This window comes from Mesoplodon densirostris, chromosome 20 (genome assembly GCF_025265405.1).
Source record: "Mesoplodon densirostris isolate mMesDen1 chromosome 20, mMesDen1 primary haplotype, whole genome shotgun sequence".
NCBI classification, from domain to species: domain Eukaryota; kingdom Metazoa; phylum Chordata; class Mammalia; order Artiodactyla; family Ziphiidae; genus Mesoplodon; species Mesoplodon densirostris.
In genome coordinates this window covers 8,287,095-8,303,821 of record NC_082680.1, presented here as the reverse complement: position 1 = coordinate 8,303,821, position 16,727 = coordinate 8,287,095, and the positions used below count along the sequence as shown (strand labels likewise).

The following is a 16,727-nucleotide window of genomic DNA, read 5'->3' as shown; positions in this document are numbered from 1 at the left end:
CCTCCCAGACCGGGGCACGAACCCGTATCCCCTGCATCGGCAGGCGGACTCTTAACCACTTGCGCCACCAGGGAGGCCCCGTAGCCATCATTTTGACGCGGCCCAGTTACCTTACACAGCAAAAGCTCTTTGGGGCAGTGTTGTCAGATGTTTTTTAAAAAGCAGATAAAGGCCTCCCTGGTGGCGCAGTGGTTGAGAGTCCGCCTGCCGATGCAGGGGACACGGGTTCGTGCCCCGGTCCGGGAGGATCCCACGTGCCGCGGAGCGGCTGGGCCCGTGAGCCATGGCCGCTGAGCCTGTGCGTCCGGAGCCTGTGCTCCGCAACGGGAGAGGCCACAACAGTGAGAGGCCCGCATACCGCAAAAAGAAAAAAAGAAAAAAAAAAAAAAAAAAGCAGATAAAACAAAGCAGCATGTCCAGTTATACTTGAAATCCAAATAAACAACAAATAATGCTGGGTATAAGTTATGTCCCATGAAATACTTAGCGATCCTAATTTAGGGGTCTTACACATTTTTCACAGTGTGAAGTGTTCCTAGCACCAAAGGTTTGGGAACTGGTGCCACAGAAAATGTTTAGGTGCAGACTGTAAATGCAAATCAAAGCCCATGTGTAGGTTATACATTTATAGCAAGGTCGCTGCTACTGTTACTGTGTGTCATGCTCTGTTCGGTGATACATCACCCAGATTCAAATGAAAAAACAGTGTTGACAATTTACTGTACTTCCAGGACTCTCCCATCCTTATTCCCTCCTGGCATCCTGTGAAGCACGGTTCACTCAATCCCACTGTACTGAAATTGTGGCTGAACCAAGTAAGAAATGCACCGGAAAAGATAGTCCCAGAATTAAACCACGCTTTCTGACTTCAAGAAGTGAGATCCAGTTGACGGCTGCCCGTTGTTCTATGCTTCTGTTGTTCGAGACTTACCCTGAGACGTGAAACTTTTTTTTTTTTATTGTTCACTACAGAACTGACGGAGAAAAGCTGGCAGAATCATCGCATGTAGAAGAGATAATGTACCACTAGACTTAATGAGGTGGAAATCTCTGCAGGATCTGTGCCCAAACTTATACAGAGTCGAATCATGTGTTGCTACAGTTGATTTTCCATTTTTAGCCCCATTGATAGATGATCCCCTTATAGGCTGCATGACAATCCATTAATTAAAATAACAAAAATAACTAAACTAGATGTGCTGTGGAATCTATTCAGGTCATTTCCTCATAAGCTTCAAGAGTCAGGATCTGTAACTTGTATCCTGTCCACTGGAAAGAGCAGTATTCCCGTGATAAGATGTGCGGTTTGGTCTTCACTCTATCAGTTGCTTTGAGTTTGTCCTTCAGCAACTCCCAGTATCCACGTGGGCTGTATGTCCCCTTTCTATGTCAGAAGTGTAACATCAGTGGCCCCCATACCCCAGAAGGCTGGAATGAGGACATAATGTAATGGAAAAGGGTTTTGTCAGATGCGAAGTTCTACATAAACAAAAGATAGGCTCTTACCTCACGTTCCACCAGAACTGAGGCTGCCTTGTCGTTCTTTCAGTTAGACATAACCCATTTCTCTTACGGGTATACTGGCCTACAATTTGTTTCCTAAGTTTCATTGTTCATTTTTTTTAAGGTTTTATTTTTTTTTTAGGGCAATTTTGGGTTCACAGAAAAAATTGAGTGGAAGGTGCAGAGAGAGCCTATACACCCCTGACCTTACACACAGCTTCCCCCATTATCAACAGCCTCACCAGAGGGCCCATTTGCTACAGCTGATGAACCTCCATGGACACAGCACCATCCCCCAGAGTCCATAGTTTACACTTGGGTTCACTCTTGGTGCTGTACAATTTGGACAAATGGCCAACGACCTGTAACCACCATTGTGGTATCATAAAGAGTAGTTTCACTGCCTTATAATTTGTCTGCACTCTGCCTATTAGTCCCTTTTTTTTTTTTTTTACATCTTTATTGGAGTATAATTGCTTTACAATGGTGTGTTAGTTTCTGCTTTATAACAAGGTGAATCAGTTATACATATACATATGTTCCCATATCTCTTCCCTCTTCCGTCTCCCTCCCTCCCAGCCTCCCTATCCCACCTCTAGGTGGTCACAAAGCACAGAGCTGATCTCCCTGTGCTATGCGGCTGCTTCCCACTAACCATCTATCTTTAAGCCATCGAGATCCCAAACAAACCTGGTAATGTGCTCTTTACGTGAAAGACATGGAATCATTACTATAAAACTGAATACCCTCATGCTTGTAATATATTTTGTCTGTCACCACTTTTTTTTCAGAAATCAATGACTCTCATATAATTTTGTAGTGTATTGGGTTGGCCAAAAAGTTCATTTGGTTAATGAATATATTGTTCAATAAAGTTCTTGGTGAAAATGAAAAAAAAATGTCTCTTCTTACTTAAAACCAAACAAACTTTTTGTCCACCCAATACTTCAGAATCCACTGTATCCTGATGCCCTTATGGTGCCAGCAGCCCTGCAACAGCTCTGTGTGCCATTATCTAGTTTTCACATTTAGCTCATCTTTTAGACATTTAACAGTTTTATTGAGATAATTCCCATACCATAAAATTCTCCCTCTTAAAGGGTATCATTTGGTAATTTTCAGCACATGCATACAGTTTTACAGCCATTGCCACAATCTCTCTTCAGAAATGTTCATCACCCCAAAAATAAATCCTGTCCCCATTAGCAGTCATTCTTCATTTGCTGCTCCCTGCAGACCCTGGCAAACACACTCTACTTTCTGTCTCTAGGGATTTGCCAGTTCTGGACAGGTGAGTGGAACCAAACAGTATGTGGCATTTTGCGACTGGCTTCTTTCACTTAGCGTAACATTTTCAAGGTTTATTCCTGTTTTAGCGTCTATCAGGACTTCATTCCACCTTCCTAAACGTGTAAAGCATTCAGCAGATTCCACATCCCGCTGAACTCTTTACATGTTTAAAATAGGAAAATGGAAAATGGTACAAATGAACCTATTTACAAAACAGAAATAGAGTCACAGATGTAGAAAACAAACTTATGGTTAGCAGTGGGGGCAAGCGGGGAGGGATAAATTGGGAGATTGGGATTGACGCGTACACACTGCTATATTTAAAATGGGTAAACCAACAAGGACCTACTGTATAGCACAGGGAACTCTGCTCAATACTCTAATAACCTAAGTGGGAAAAGAATTTGCAAAAGAATAGATACATGTATATGTATAACTGATTCACTTTGAGGTCCACCTGAAAGTAACACAACATTGCAAACTAACTATACTCCAACTAAAAAAAAAAAAAAAAAAAGAGTTCAGCAGTACCCCAAGAAGAGCTCCTAGCTGAGATTATCACTTGGTCCAAAATATCATATTTCAGAAGGCAGGCTGTCATTGCCCAAAGCCAAGTATTATACATTGCTCAGAGTTAAATCATTTGGAAAGACTTTTTGTCATCATGGAGCTTTGAGATGCATATGCTTGGGATGGTGAGACAGAAGAGGTCGCTTTTCTGGCAAGATCCACATGAGCCCTAATGTGCAGGTGCCATGCTGGATTATGCCAACATTCCCATTCCTGGAGATTTTATAAGACAATATTCTTTAGGATTTTTCACACTTTACTTAAAATGAAGAGCAAATCTGAAAAGGGGCTGTAAATGCTCAAAAAATAGAAGACATCCAAGTGTTTACAAATTATTTGCAGATGACAATCGAAAACCAATGGAATTAGCAATAATATTATGCTTGGGCATTTTAACAAAAGTGCACTGTGATTTTTCTGGGTTTCAAATATATATATCTGTACACATGTGTCTATATTTATATCTATATCCCTCTTAATTTGTCAGTTAACAAATCCTAAATTTGGGCAGATTTTTCAGTTTGAATGCATGAAATGTGTAGATGAATGAACCCATCTCCCACTTTATAGACATTTAAATTTGAGGGATATGTAAGGACATAATTCTCTCAATAGATGGATGGATGGACAGACAGACTGCTTTTATCATCTATATAATAAGCCTAATCCATCACTGAGCTATCTTAAGGGCACATGTCAGGACATGTAAGCTGAAATAAGACAGGAAAGAACAGGAATTCACCAGGAAACACTAACTGGTCACACCTACTATCTCAAAATGAAGTGTTATCTTCTACATGGGCCATCTCCAAGGACAGACAGGTTAGGTGGTCATCCTGATTTATAGAACTTTCGTTTTTCCACCGTCACGCTTACTTGAAACAGTTATGTGTATATATATATATATATATATATATATATATATATTTTTTTTTTTTTTTTTTTTTACTGTGAATGTCTGCCTTTGCATGAATGGTTTATCAGTCGAAATTTAACTTATTTTTAACTGCTGGCTTTTATTCTCTTGCCAGAGCAACTACAATTTACTTCTCTATTTTTCCTTTCTTACAGGACTAGGACATAGCAATTTTAAAACATTTGTCCTTATGGGACAACTTTGAAAACTATACGATGCAGTAAAATCTATGTAAGATATGTAAAAAACTGCTTGAAATAGCATTTTTAAAAATAACTACATTTTATTTTTTAACAGGTTTCTTTATAATTTTTATTGCTATATACTTATCTGTGGAAAAATTAAGCTTGCATTAATGCTTTATATATCTGTACTCATATTGGAAATCCATCACAAAACAGAAACACGATAATTCTTCAAAAGCCCCCAACTTTGTAGCTTTTAATTCAAATAAGATAGGAAATCCAATAGAACAACCAGAATTCATGGGGAAAGAATAATTTGGTGATCCTGAAAAACAGTACCTATGTATGAAAAAAGTTATTTTCATTTAGTTACTGCTGTTTTTAGAATAATGACTTAGTTCACTAAGCTCTTCTAAGTATGACCAAGAGAATTTATTTGCTTGTTAACTTGTTTTTAGTGTTAGTATGAATTTGATTTTGACGTATTAAATGTGTTTTAACCACTGTCACTGGTGTTCTTTAGATGCTCAAACTGTTTTATTTTGGTGCAGTCAGAGCTCTAAAAGGTCCCATCAAGTTCACCCTCAGTCACCCACAGTAACTGTGCTTCATGAAATAATATGTGCTTGTTCTTTTTTTCCCAAAGCCCTGGATTCAGCCATTTTCCAAGGAGCCCTGATCCCTTTACTTCAAAAAAGGTATTTAGAGACAATAATCTGGGTGCTAGGAGTGCTCAGTGTTAATGGGTTAATGTTTCTAGGGCTTTCCAGTAGAGCTATAAAAATACATTCTTTCTTAAAGAAACAACATCACGAGTCCATCCTTACACTTCCAATTCAAATGTGGGATTACTAAGTTTTACTTCTTTAGTTGGATAGTTCTATTTCTGCTTATACTAAAAACCAATAGACTTGGATTTTAACAATATTAATGTAATTGTTTTATACGTAAATAATAGTCTCAGAATACTAATTTTATTAATAATATTTCAAGAAGAGCTTAAAACTGTGAAGTCTTTTCTGTGGGCAGATATGCCCCAGTAAGAGTATCTATGTGCTATACAGTTGACCCTTGAACAAGACAGGGGTTAGGGGTGCTGGTTCCTCTTCCCCTCAGATAGTCAAAAAGCTCCGTACAATCATCCCTTGGTATTCCTGGGGGATTGGTTCCAGGGCCCGCCTTGGATATCCAAATCACAGACGCTAAAGTCCCAGTTTGGCAATATTTATTTTGTTGTTTTTATGTATCCTTTCAACTGTAAACTTAACCAGATATAGATATCCCCTTATCCTACATAGATGTGTGGTTTCATCCCATATACATTATTCCCATCTTGTTTTTTTTTTCACTTAACAAATCTTGAATATCACAATTTGGTATACTGGGGTATTTCACCTTCGTTTTTACAGCAGCATACTATAAACAGTGGTCCTTTATGAAACTACAGTCCACCCACAATGAAGTACTATAAAAAGGAAGTCCTTTTGACTATAAAAAAAAGTAGTGCTTTTTATACTTCATTGTGGATGTAAGTTCACTGGCTCGGCAGGTGAATATTTAGAATAGGTACAGGTTAAATGTTTTGATACCATAATTAGTGCTGGAATGAAAAGCCTTGCATATATATCTCTTTTACTTTCACCAGTATATATTTTGGGATAGATTCCTAGAACTTAGTTTGCTCTGTAGGCCATTATGACTATGTAATTTTACTAGACGTTGCCAAATTTCCTTTCATAGAGGGTGTAGCATTTATCATTCTCAACAACAAAGTGTGAGCGTGCCAGCTTTTCTAAAATCTCATCAGTGGAGTATGCTGTCAAACTGTGTATTTCTGCCAGTTAGATAAATGAGAAATGACATGTCATAATTTTATTTTATATTTCTTTTAATACAGCATACAAATTTTGATAAGGTCTTGGTTTTAAATACCATGAGTGAGTTACTTAAACAGGACTAGGTGGTCAAAGAAAGTTCAATAAAAATGAAGAAATATGACTTATTTTAAATTGTGAATTTATTCATAGGTACCATTTTATTATACTTGGGGTCCTATTGTACTTTTCAAAAATAAAACTGTTATTTAAGCATCATAATTCACAGGAAAGTGTGATTTATTAAAAGATATTTGACATAGAAGTTACCATGAATGCAACTGCTATTAAAAAAAATAATAAAGTACCCTATACAGTACCTTGCTTAAACCTTCACAAATGCTGTTGTTGTTATAATAATTTTTTGAAAGAATATTTTGTTAAGAAATTCTGTCCTATTTCTGGAAGACAATGTGATATTGCTTATACTTTTTCTTCGTTTGGGGATTACTGCCATTATTGTTACTACTGACAATATGCTTATTATTTAGTATGTGGCTAGTATTTGTATGTTCCAGAATCCATGTGTCTGATCCCAGAACAGTTTTTAATTCACTTTGATTTAAAAAATCAGTTTTCAGATTCTGCTGAAGATTTTGCAGTCTGGGCTTTTCTTGGACCATTATCTTACACTATTCTATGAGCATCTCAAGCTTTGTATTGATTTGCATTACTTTCATTCTTGCTTGAGGATTCTGTCAAGATTGTGTTCAGACAAAAGTATTGATCCATGAAAAAGCCATGAAAAAGCTGGAAAGAAGAGCTGTCTGGGCTAGAAGAGCTATCTGGCGTTGAAGAGCTGTCTGGGCCAGTGCTTTCAAAGCTATATCCACCCAACAGAGCTGTGAATGATTCCAAGAAGAGCAGTGCTTTTGCACAGTGCTGACATATCACATAGGATTTGGATGTTTATTTTCTCATTATTCTCTTTGTGAGAAAAGCCTTAAGTTCACTCACTTGCTTTGACAGACTAATTTGCTTTTAACATCTGTACTCTTAGCCAGATACCATGCTCCAGAGTCATGGTTTTTCATTTGAATCACATCACTGAATATAAATGTAACTGTCAAGTGCCTCATTTTCCCAATAATACTGAAGAAGGTTTTTTGCTATATATCAATCAATCTTACATGAAACGGCCAAGAGCCTGTCATGAGGTCATGTGGTACAGGTATCCGATGGCTCTGCTGTCACCTTTTAGGGATGGTTCCATTTTCAGGTCTTTTCCTTGTATTTGGTATCTTGATTTTCTCAGTGTTCTTATACTTCTCCAGTCCCTCTTTTCCTGAGTTCAATCCTTAATCCTGCCACCATAACAGGACACACATTACAGCCTCTCTAGACTTCTGGTTTTCTCTGCACATCTAAATGAAGACAGAAATACCAACCCTTCCCCAATGCCTGACCCTGGGCTAGACACATCAATTCATTTTTCCAGTAGTTGAGAAAAGTGATTATTTTCATTCCCATTTTACAGATAAGGAACTAGAGCTCCAAGAAGTTATTTGCCTCAGGTTACTTCGCTAGAAGATATAAATGATATACTATATGTATATACAATATAGAGTATTTAAATGAGAGTGTATAAATGGTTTCCAAATGCACATCTGTGAGTTCCAAATTTCCTCTTCATTTTTAAGTAGTATTTTCATCTAAAAATTCATATTGACTATAGAAAGCTTTATTTGTTCAGCCAAAAAAAAAAACACCCAATTCTGGCTTTTTAATTCTAAACTCAGCTAAATTAAATAAAAGAAACTGCTCCCTTTTCTGGTATCACTTTCCTTTATCACCAATGACAGGTGCCAGAAAAATGTTTGGCTTTTTTTTTTTTCATTTAAGAAATGTTATATGATGACCTTTAGCTTAATGTATTTTTTGGAAGAAGCCAAAAACGGATTTTCTGTGAATTAGCATGAGATTTGAATTATTTTGCAGTGTTTCCGTGCCCGAAGTTTGCCAGGGCCATACGTCACCTGACATTGAATATTGCATTACACTTTCACATGCGATATTTCTGGAAGGTAGTATACATATGTGGGATGTAAAATATATCTTTTGAGACATTTTTAGACTAAATGGACTTCCAAATTTCTTTCACTAAGTCCATGGATCAACAGTAATGTTTCTGAAGTATGCTTTATATAGATCATTTCATTTATGAGATTTTACTTTTTATGAGCTTCCAAACAAGTCATCTTAATTGTGTGAAAGTATTAGGAAATAGCTTCCCCCCTATCCCCCGGGCCCCCCACAAATTCTCTGTGAATGAAATCTCTATTTCGTTAGTTGTGTGAAGTGAATTAACATGGTATTTAGCAAACTTCAAACATTTTTTTAACATGGCACTGCCTTCTAGAGTTAAGAGACAGAGGAAAAGGTGAGTTGATAAACCATAAGTACACAATAAAATGATTAAATCACTAAGAATGTTGCTTAATAAAACTGTTAACAGGGAAAAACCACCTCTCTCTTTCCCTGAATTATTGAGACGTTAGAGAAAAAAGGTTTTGTCTTTAGTCATTTAATCTACAACATTTTAGGATGTTTTCATTCTGGTTTCCTCCATGTAAGGGTTTAAAGTTCTACTTATCAAAATTGAAATGGCCATGATTCTGAAATAGAGAACGGAATATTTTTCTAAAATAGAGAATGGAGAATTTTTCTCCAACTCTCTTTTCTAGGTCAACTTCTGCCTCAGGACATGGGCTACAAAGAGAGGATACAGATGCCAAAATCTCAGTGCTACTTTCTAGTTCCTTCTCCCCATCCTCACTGCTACCATCTCTCAGGTGTTGCCTACAGACACTGCAGGGCTCTGTGACAACGCCTGTCACAACTCTCCCCCCTGGTTTGCCAAGTGGGAAGTTGAACCTCTCTTTGGCTTCTTTCTTCCTCTCTCTCAACCTCCAAATCCATTTAGCAGATACCATAATTGCTGCCAACAGTTTCCCAACTTTTACCTCATGCGACCCATTTACTTGGTCATTAACCCTGGTCAAGCTTTAGTTAACACAGTGACAAGTATTTAGGTCAACCAGGGCTTCACTCTTCCTCGGTTATCTGGTGCATCTCCTATCTATTCTATACCCAAGTTCCTAAACTCTGTTGAACCAACATCAATTTTCTTCCCAAGAGTCTTCAATAACTTCATATTGTCTACCAAGTACCACGCAAACTCCTTCCCCTGAGAACCAAAGTCATCCGCCCCCTGGGCCCATTGGGAATGTTCAATTTTATCTCTTCGCCAGCTCTCTTTAGCCAAGTTAAACTACACATGCTTCATTCTCTGCCCACTGGTTTTAATTTAAACCCTCTTGGTTTTAATTTCTTCTGTATATTTCTTACTTTTATTCCATCATGTCTTTTTTTAATTAAAACACATGTTCACATATTACTATCCATTAAGACCCAAATTAAATTGTGCTTTTTCTATAAAGTCTCCATCCCCACCTCGAAGGAACAGCTCTTTCCTCTTCCTGAAATCCCAGTTTGTCTGTGGTCACGTGTGGCACATATACAAAATATTTTGTGTCTTATAATTGTTCACGTTCTAGCATCTACTTGGCCGGAAGAAGACAGGTGAGGGTGAGGACCTAGTACTTACCTATCTTTACATCTTCTTCAGTCACTGAAATATAGTCTCTTAGTAAAAACTTTTGAATATAGCTGTAGAAGCCTGAACAAAAAAACTACTAAAACCCCCAAATGCCCTAGCTTCTTGTATACAGTATTATTTTCTGTTACTGTAAAACTAACATGAAAATTTTAGTTTTATTTAGAAAACTCTGAGCTGGATTGTGTCCCCCTACAATTCACATGTTGAAGCTTTAAGGATCAGAATCTCAGCATGTGACTGTATTTGGAGACGGGGCCCTTAAGTTAAAAGGAGGCCCTTAAGGAGCCTCCTAACCCAGTCTGACTGATGTCTTTACAAGAGGAGGAAATTTGGACACACACACGACACCACAGGTGTTTGCGCACAGAGGAAAGCCAGATGAGGACACAGAGAAGGCGGCCGACTGCAAGCCGAGGAGAGAGGCCTCAGGAGAAACCCACCTGGCTACCACCTTGATCTTGGACTTGCAACCTCCAGAACTCTGAGACAATAAATTTCTATATTTTGAGCCACCCTGTTTGAGCTACATTGCTATGGTAGTCCTAATAAGTGAATACATTCTACATCTGTCATCCCAATGATAAGAAAAAAGAAATACTAATTCAAACTTGGGGAGCAGATCTTTAAAATACTAACATTTGTCTATATCACCCACTGTGTTTTACTAGATAGCATTTATCCAAATCTTGTCCAGGCATATCATCTACAGTTTGATAGCTCAGTGGTCCCAAACATTTCTGAAAAATATATGAACCTTTCAACCAGACAGGAAGCAGAGCCTGTAAGCATTTTCCTTTCCCAGAAAGAAGGAAGCTTTTCATTCCTACCCCTCTCAGTCTCAGTATCGGTTTTAAAAAATGAAATGCTGACAGTGAACAGAGGCAAAGTCACTACATCGTAGGTGTCATTCTGTAGAAAGGACAGGTAAACGGCTTCTTCTTTCAGAGATATTAAAACTTGTTGGCTGGGGGTGGAGAAATACTCGAAAACTTCTAGTTTGCTTTTCTAGAATTATTCCCATATTTTACTGTCTTTGTACCATATAAGAGAGACATGAATATATAAAAATTGGAAGTGGTGGGGGTGGAAGGTGAGGCCCTAGAGACACCACTCAAGTGAGGGGTAAAAATTCAAAAGGAAGTAACTGGTTTGGAACTTCTACGACATTGCCACACAACATGTGGATTCTGGTGACAGAATAAGATATGTTCTCTAACCACAAAGTCACAAAACTAAACGGGATGGGGCAGAAATGGAAACAGATTGTTTTAATGATAACAAGTAGGGACTTCCCTGGTGGCGCAGTGGTTAAGAATACACCTGCTAATGCAGGGGACACAGGTTCGAGCTGGGGTCCGGGAAGATCCCACATGCCGCGGAGCAACTAAGCCCCGTGCACCACAACTACTGAGCCTGCGCTCTAGAGCCTGCAAGCCACAACTACTGAGTCCTCTTGCCCCACCTACTGAAGCCCAAGTGCCTACAGCCCGGGCTCCGCAACAACAGAAGCGCCCGCAAGGAGAAGACGCTGCTTGCTGCAACTAGAGAAAGTATGCGTGTGGCAATGAAGACCCAACACAGCCAAAAATAAATAAATTAATTACTTAATTAAAAAAATAAAGATAACAAGTGGTATAATAAAGGTGAAAATAAAAGTTTAAGGCGGGGGGCAAGGAAAGGGAGGAAATAACAGTATCAAAAGATCGGGAAAGGCTTCACCAAATTCTCGGATAATTATGAGCTCATTGTAACTGCTGTCCTTTATCAAGCATTTAACATGTGACAAGAACTAAGTGCTGTGTAGTCACCTCATTTAATCTGCCAGCCCAGTAAGGTAGCTTTTATTATTATTATTATTATTATCATTATTATCCCCACTCTACAGATGGTAAAACTGAGGCAAACACAGGGAAGGGCCTGCCTAAAATGCAGTGACACAGGTAGTCTGGCTCTTAACTGCTGTGCTCCTCTGCCTTTAATTTTATGAGACTCTAGTCCAAAATACAGATGTAGTTCCTGTATCATCTGGCATCAGTGGTAAAGGGTCTTGGTGAATCTGACAGATGAAAAGCTAAAACTCTGAATGCTTCCTATTCCTTCCCAAAAATTTCCACAAATTTGACTGTTACCAACCCTAAGACCATTTCTGTGTTACCAAAAAATACTAGTATCTGAGGAGCTGAGAATTATGCAAAATTATTTTCAACCATTTAATGAACTATTAAAATGATTTTCAACCATTAATACTGGTGTCTGGGCTCAATTTCATGAAATGAAGTATTTTCAACTGCTTATCTAGGGACCAGCTTTGCCACTAACCAGTGTGTGATGTGCAACAAATCAGCCCATCTTGCTCATTCTCAGTTTCTAAATCTGAAGTGAGGGGATGTTGATGATGACTACTTAGTGCAGTTTTAGGACAATGACATTGGGTACTGCTGTTGACATATATTTTCAATGAGACAATTATACAGTGTTTTATTTACTAATTGTGTACATTTTGTCTGTACTTCCATACTTGTAAGTGGGCTTCACTGGGACCAAGGTGTCACGTGTCATAAGAAATCACTTTATCATCACCTGGTTTGACAAATATTAGAAGAATTCTCAATAAATCCTGAAAAGCATAGCACTAGCAAAGTAACATGCTGAGGGAGGAAGGAGACACTTCACGTGTAGTTTCGCCCCATCCATTTGCGTAGGATCCATACTGGCCGACCTAGCGTAACAAGGTCAGGACTAACTGATTGGAGGTGGAAGAAAGGCACGGCCACGTGAAGAAAACGTGGCCCAGAGAGCAAAGCCAACGTGGCCAACGGGGACTTTCTTGTTTCTTAGCAAGTGAAATGAATGCTCTTCTCTGAATAATGAAATCAACAGTTTGGGCCAAGAAATGCCATACAGAACACAAATCCTTACAACATTTAGCTCTAAGTCTTTCACAAACTGTGTTTTTCAATAAAAATACACCACAACATGATTCATGGAAAAGATATTCAAATACTTTGTGGGGAAGGTATTGGATATATAGTATTAAGTAAAGCCATTACTCTATTAATATAAACGATCATTCTCCAAAAGACAGTAAGTGTTTCTGGAATTCATTTCTAATATTTTGTTTTTATCTTCCAGAAGAATGACCATTAAAAAACTCAGTTGAGGGACTTCCCTGGTGGCACAGTAGTTAAGAAACCACCTGCCAATGCAGGGGACACGGGTTTGATCCCTGTCCAGGAAGATCCCACATACCGCAGAGCCACTAAGCCCCTGTGCCACAACTGCTGAGCCTGCACTCTAGAGCCCGAGACACAACTACTGAGCCCACGTGCCACAACTACTGAAGCCTGCACACCTAGAGCCCATGCTCTGCAACAAGAGAAGTCACCGCAATGAGAAGCCCGCTCACCACAGCGAAGAGTAGCCCCCGCTCACCACAACCAGAGAAAGCCCGCGTGCAGCAACAAAGACCCAACGCAGCCAAAAATAAAAATAAATAAATAAATAAATCTCAGTTTAGGGAACAAGGAATAGAAAATGTCCCCACGATGTTCATATGACAGAGCGGGAAAACTAGAATTGAATAGGTTGCCAAGTCAGTTCTTCAAAACTCCCTCTGAAATATAATTCTTGAAGACTCCTCTAAAAATGGCTTTCCAAACTAGAGATAAAAGGATGGTGTCATTTTTGCCCTATGTTTTATGTGTATCATTGATGCTATTTGTTCAGTGAAACTTCTTCACTCTGCTCCAAGGCAAGATGGGGGGTGCCTATAAATCACTATATACCAGCAGTATTTAACATGGTAGAAGATAGTTGGGATCTATAAGAAATAAGCATTCATTGAATAATTTCTAGTAGATAATGGATGCTCACAAGAAAAATAAAGCAAATGGTGAACATCCTGTAGCTATGAATATTTTAAAAATTAAATATATCATGACCATATTATTAAATATTAGCAAATTAAGACAAAGTCATGCATATTTCTATACCCTGACAGCAGCAATATTAGCTTGTTTGTGTATTTCTCTAGCCCTTTTCCAGTGCACCTGCCTCCATATACTTGTATTCATAGTATATTTTGCAATTTCTAACCCACTTCTTAAAATTGAGTACACTATTTTTAGAGGAGATTTAGGTTTACAGAAGAACTGAGTGAAAAGCACAGAGACGTTCCATATAAATCCCTCGCCCCGTCCACACAGTTTCCCCTATTATTAATATACTGCATTAGAGTGGTACATTTGTTACAATTGATAAACCAACACTGGTACATTATTATTAACTAAAATCCATAGTTTATAGTAGGGTTAAGTCTTTGTGTTCTACTGTTCTGTAGGTTTTGACAAATGTATAATGTCGTGTATCCACCATGACAGTATCATATACAATAGTTTCACTAGCCTAAACAGCCCGTGTCCACCTATTCATCTCTCCCTCCCCAAACCCCTGGCAACCACTGATTTTTATTTTACTGTCTCCATAGTTTCCTCTTTTCAGAATGTGATATAGTCGGAATCATATACCATGGAGCCTTTTCAGATTGGCTTCTTTGTTTCAATATGTATTTAAAGTTCTTCAATGTCTTTTCATGATAGTTCACTTCTTTTTATTGCTGAAAAATATTCCATTGCCTGGATGTACCATAGTTTGTTAGTCCATTCACTTACTGAAGGGCATCTTGGTTGCTTCAAATTTTGGCAATTATGAATAAAGCTGCTATAAATATTCAGGTGTAGAGTTCACTGTATCCATAAGTTTTCAACTCATTTGGATAAATACCTACAATTGCAGGATTATATGGTAAGACGGTGTTTAGCTCTGTGAAAAACTGTCAAACTGTTTTCCAAAGTGGTTTTATCATTTTGCATTTCCACCAGCAGGGAATGAGAGTTCCTGTTGTTCCACATCCTCACCAGCATTTGGTGTTTTCAGTAGTTTGGATTTTAGCCATTCTAATAGGGATGTAGTGATACCTCACTGTTGTTTTAATTTGCAGTGCCCTAATGATACATGATGTGAAGCCTCTTTTCACATGTTAGTTGCCACCTATTATTTTCTTTGATGAGGTGTCTGATATTTTGCCCAATTTTTAATCAGGCTGTTTATTTTCCCATTTTTGCATTTTAAGAGTTATTTGTCTATCTTCTACACAGGTATTTATAAGAAATGTGTTTTGCAAATATTTATCCCAGGCTGTGGCTCATCTTTTCACTGTCTTAACATTGTCTTTCACAGAAATGAACTTTTAATCAGAATGAAGTTCGATTTATCAATGTTTTATTTCATGGATCACACCTTTGGTATTTTATCTAAAATGTCATTGACAAACACAAGGTCACCTAGATTTTCTCTTATGCTCTAGATGTTTAACAGTTTTACACTTTATATTTAGATCTAGGATCCATTTTATCCATTTTCAGTTAATTTTGTAAAAGATGTAATGTCATTGTTCAGATTTTTTTTTGCATGTGAGACATCCAGTTGTTACTGAATCAATATTTTTTAAAACATCTTTAGTCCTAATCGTTCAAAATACTCTAACAGTGGTGTTCATTTAATTTGTCCTTGCAATCTAACATAAAAATTGTCTTCAATTTTTACTAATACATTGTGATCAAATTACATTGTGATCAATTGATAGAAGAAAAGCGCATATGTCAATCCAAAAAAAGCAAATACACAAATCTCCATACAGTAATAAGAGAGAGACTTCAGTTATACTTAGAAAGATGTATTTATGAATTATATGTCCAACTTAAAATCAGAATGTATACCATGAATCTATTTAAACTCACTCTTGGGCATAGGTTTATCTTACATTATGAGGGTAAATCCAGTTTTTAGAAATATCACACCAGTCTTTAAGTTTTCCCTTATTGAAATTCAGAAAAAAATTTGAAAAGTTTAAAGTTATAATTTGTCATTCAATACTTAAAGCCATATGTGTAATGTATTTTACTCAATGTTTATTTATTATACATAGGTATCTGAATGCATATACACATTTAAACTATATGTGTGTGTGTGGTGTGTGTAATATGTGTGTAAAATTACGTCATGAGGGAATGTCGTATCGGTTTGAAAGTCAAATAGACTTTTGCTTGAATCATATTTGCAAATAATAGCTGTCTGAACCTGGACAATGGAGTTTGAGTTTATTAGCTATAAAATGAGAGGCGATTTACAGTCACTTCACAATGCTATTGTCAATATGAAATGCAATACTTGGTTCGATCTGACTCAGCAGCTTCTAACACCAAAAAAGCCCTTAATATATGTATTCTTCAGTCATTTCATTCTCCCCCCACTCTGGAATTTTCAGTCATTGAAATTTGAATTCATGCATTGATTAAACAGACCACTACATATTAGGAGAGCCTTGAAAACAGGAGGAAAGAGACTTAGCACCTATCTCCCCAGAAATTGTTTTCAAAATGAGTAGGTAGGTAGCCCTTATGAAAACAAGGAACAACCAACACATACAGAAATCTAACATAGATGGAAGACTCTTTGGGTCCTAGTGATACTAGTAACAGACTTTCTGGGGATGAGTGAAGTGGGTATGAGGTCCAAGGGTAGCAGGACATCTTCAGGATTCTTAACTATGTCATCAGATATATGCTGTATCTTCTCCATTAAAATTGATATCAGAAAAGAAATTCCTCAGCTTTGCAGTCACTCACTGAAAAATGTATCTGTCCCTGGAACCATCCACCGTATTCAAACCCATTTCAGGGCAGCCATGTTCTCCCTCCACTTAGCAAATC

At 37.7% G+C, this 16,727-nt stretch overlaps 1 protein-coding gene across 1 annotated transcript in view; it reads right to left on the bottom strand.

Annotated features, from left to right (window-relative positions):
* The window catches only part of CSMD1 (CUB and Sushi multiple domains 1), a 1,461,432-nt gene that overhangs the window by 1,314,868 nt on the left and 129,837 nt on the right, over nt 1-16,727 (bottom strand). The window lies entirely within an intron of this gene.